The sequence below is a fragment of the Etheostoma spectabile genome, chromosome 17 (assembly GCF_008692095.1).
Source record: "Etheostoma spectabile isolate EspeVRDwgs_2016 chromosome 17, UIUC_Espe_1.0, whole genome shotgun sequence".
NCBI lineage: Eukaryota > Metazoa > Chordata > Actinopteri > Perciformes > Percidae > Etheostoma > Etheostoma spectabile.
The window spans coordinates 21,642,457-21,646,569 of NC_045749.1; the positions used below are offsets into that span (position 1 = coordinate 21,642,457).

General features: G+C 36.6%; 1 non-coding gene across 1 annotated transcript; it reads right to left on the reverse strand.

The window, feature by feature from the left end:
* Nucleotides 1-222: 222 nt before the first annotated feature.
* Nucleotides 223-316, reverse strand: trnai-uau (transfer RNA isoleucine (anticodon UAU)). The gene is made up of 2 exons: nt 279-316; nt 223-258 (listed from the first exon to the last, which is right to left on the reverse strand). It is a non-coding gene; the product is annotated as a tRNA-Ile (tRNA).
* Between the last annotated feature and the right edge of the window lie 3,797 nt (nt 317-4,113).

Sequence of the window (4,113 nt, forward strand, 5' to 3'; positions counted from 1 at the left end):
ATAAAATGTCTTTCTTTAATTAATATGTATATTGATTTGCAGTTTATTAGCAATAGTGGCTTTGAGCTTTGTATTTCTTGCTGAATCTGTCCTTACTGGGGTTGAGTGCCTTTGTTTACTGTGACACAAACAATATTTCCGTTATGAGTGCGATTTCTAGTATTTGTAATATACAACGAAGTAGATTCGCCTTAAACATTAAGTATATGTACACCAAAAAGTTGCTCCAGGTGAGGCTCGAACTCACAACCTCGGCATTGCTCTACAGTGTACTGTCATATAAGTACCGCGCGCTAACCGATTGCGCCACTGGAGCTCACTGTATCCACCCCGTAGTTGGGTTTATAAACGGGCGGTGAAAAATCTCGTTTGTCTCACATTATTTTTGTTTTTTAACGCTGTTGCACCCGTTCCACACAAACGTATATGTTTGAATTAATATCGACATACAAAAAGGCATTAGCAGAATAAATTATAGTGACATTATTGCTGTTTGTAAGCTACACGAAGCGCTAATGAATCGTGTCAGCAGGGTCACATAGCAGAATAAAAACGCTAATAACATTAACATTAATAATAACATTCCAATTCATTGCGAAATAATGTCAGTTATGTTACCCCGGCGTAGTTCAACGCTACTCTCCGCTAATCGTGACGACACACCTCCTTGGATGGCGAGGGAATGTCCCGCCCTACTCTGCCTCTGATTGGCTAGTACCCATTGTCTTTATTGGTTGGATTAGTTAGGGCAGGTTTTTGGTCTTTGGTTGGGTTTAGGCAGAAAGAGTGAGATTGGTATGTTAGGGTTAGGTTTAAGAGTAAAAGGGGAAGACAATCAGAGGCAAAGTACGGCAGAGCAGGATGGGACTTTCAATGCCTTTCAAATACAAAACAGGAATTTTTTCATCACTTGGGATTTTACAAGTAATTCTTAGCAGCATGCAAATGAATAAAATATATAAAATAACGTAAAATAAAAAAAGAAATTACAATTAATTTAAATAAATAATCAAATTAACTCAAGTTGAATAGGAGGGAGGGGCTTTAATCAATATATATATATATATATATATATATATATATATATATATATATATATATATTATATATTTCAAGTCCATCAACAAGTCTAAAGGCACTTCTTTTCTTCCATCTTTTTAAAGAAGTCATTTTTAAGCAACAAAGTTTGGAGTACCCTTAAAAAACATATAATGTAAAATGTACATAATATAAAAGTTATTGCACAAATATTCAACTTTGTTTTGCACAAACACACTAAACGTTGCCATGTGATTCTCAAAAAGCTCCACAGAATTACAACTATACAAACAAAGTTCTTAAAGTTTCCTTATCTACATGACACATGTACATCTAAATTAAATAATTGCATAAATATGACATGTGCTGTATAAATTTGATAAATATGATTAATTGTTTTGGAATGAACTGCCTTCATTTTTGACAACAAAGGAAAAGACAGCCAATTCTAACTCATATTGCTTCTAGCTATGAAAACCTATGAAAGTTATAGTGAGCAATAAACGCAGAATCAGATGAACATGCTTTATTATGCCTCAATGGTACAAAAAAAAAACGTATGTAATGAAATAAAATCTGTAACAACCTGAGACAAATTAATAGCTCTCTTTTCAAATATATGTCAGCTCCAACTACGTACCTCTTAAAATCTTTTTTTGTACTAAGATAAGGTTTTTGGGTGTCCATGTGAGCTTTGAGATCTCCAGCACCTTTATTAGACACTGAAACGAATGTGCTAACATAATATATAATAAAATATAATATACATAAGGCAGCCTCTTGGTCAATTGAAGTACACACATAATGCTAATGGTCCCATGAAAAATAGAGAAGACCGGACATTATAACCCCCCCTTTCTCCCATCTTCTAAGATCTCATACAATTGATTTTAGGGTGGCAGTAGCTCAGTCCATAGGGAGCTGGGGTTGGTAAGCGTAGGGTCGCAGGTTCAAATCCCCGTACGGGCCAAAGTGCGGTGTTTGGATTGGTAGCTGGAGTGATGCCACTTCACCTCCTGGGCACTGCCAAGTGCCCTTAAGCAAGACTCCCCCCCCCTCATGGTGTTGGTCCAGCATTACTTACACTGTATGCTCTGCATCCATCTAAAAATGTACTTGTGTGTGTAATAAGGGATAAGACTTGTTGGTGCTGAGTGGGTTAATTTTAGTTAGTCATTTTTATAAATCTGACATCTCTCCATTTGTGCATGACTAGGTACTATACTGATCATGTGTGTATTTCAGGCCTGTGTGTAGTGATTACTAACAAACAGAGTGTGAATTGTAATTTCTCCACTGGGGATGAAGTTATTTTCTCATCCCATTTCATTATCTCTCTTCTTCTCTGTAATCTTATCTTCTCTCGTCTGTCTCAGCTGTCATCACATCCCCGTCTCATCCCCTCTCATCTCATCTCATCTTTATTCATGTCAGTTAAATTCCTATCTAATTTAAGTCGGATTTACCATCCCCGACCAACTCAACATGGATGCTAAGCGCCTTGAAAAGAGGAACTACCGGCGGCTCCCTGTGCTCCCTGAGAGTGACAATGCTAATTTCCCTAACCAAATTGTCCTTGGTGACAATATGCAACACACACACACACACACACACACACAGACACACACAGTCACCACTGTGCAAAGAGTCCAACCTTTGTCAGCTCGATAACTTTATGACCACTGACTCCAGTCCCCCTTCATAGACCCAAAGGTGTGTTTGCTACACTCACTGGACTCTGATCGGGGGGGTCTGCCATGCACCCAACTGTTTTATTAGAGTACACACAACGCAAACACACAGACCCCAGCAGCGGCACCATGTCAGGACTGACATCTGCTCCCAGGGCCACTTTATGCTTACATAGTACGCTCTGCATCCATATTTATAAATGTGTATGTGTGTTTTGGCAGTGATAAGTCTTGCTGGTGCTAAGTGGGTCAATTCTAGTTAGTCATTTTTATAATTGCAGATGAATGACTAAAGGTATCATAAATAATCTCAGGTGTCATAAATGTCTTTACTGCCTGTTTAACCGCCTTAATAACATCATGAACAGATGAAAGAGGCTAAAGTTGAAATTTCAGCGACATTTCATTGAAATTTCCTGTACAAAGTTACATATTTTAACCCTCATGTTGTCCTCATGTTGTCCTATATCAATGTTCTTTTTAATTCCCCAATTAACATGATTGATTCCACCCAACGCTCTTTGCCAAGTACAAATCTCTACTTTCATTAATTTTGGTGCGTCTTATTCAATTTTATAGCATTTGAAAAACAATTGAAGTGTTTTTGAAATAGTATTGAGTAAAAGTTGACATATTCCAGTCTGTGATTATCCATTAACATCACTTCCTTTTATTTTAGTCTCAATAATTCCTAATTTCTGCTTTTCTAACTCAAACATTAGGTATGATTTCCTATAAATGAGGTTTATTGACCATAAATTCCAAGAATAACTGCAAAACTAAAGTTAATAAGTTAGTGGTACGTGTTGGAAATGTCAAAAAAGTGGCAAACATTGAATAAAAGCATTAAAAGTGTTGAAAAAGGGACAAAAACATAATAAAAACTTGAAAAACTTCAATTAAAAGCCTCAACAACAGTCAATTTTGACAGGAAGACAACCCGAGGGTTAACATATAGACCTAAATTTGCAAAAAACTTATCACGCACTCATACAATGTTATATTTGTAACTCCAAAAATAACCTTGAGAATATTTTGAATAAGTTAAGTCTCAAAATTATTTTTATTCTAATGCCAGAAAAACTATAAAATATTTCACAAGACAAATATAACATCCAAGGTAAATCTGAAATAGTACGTACAAATATGAATCAAATATCCAAAAATATGCAAAATTGCAGGAAGGTTGGGAACCAAAAGTGTAAAAGAAAAAAAATAGAGAAAATCGTTGGTGCAGTGTAAATGTTGAGACCGTTGGTTGTGTGTACTTCCCGGGCAGCTTCCCTGACGCGCCCAGCTTCTGCCATTCACTGATAACCCCCCGTCTGCCCGACTTTAACACACACCAACACATTTGTGCGCTTACTGTAATGTGTAATATTCA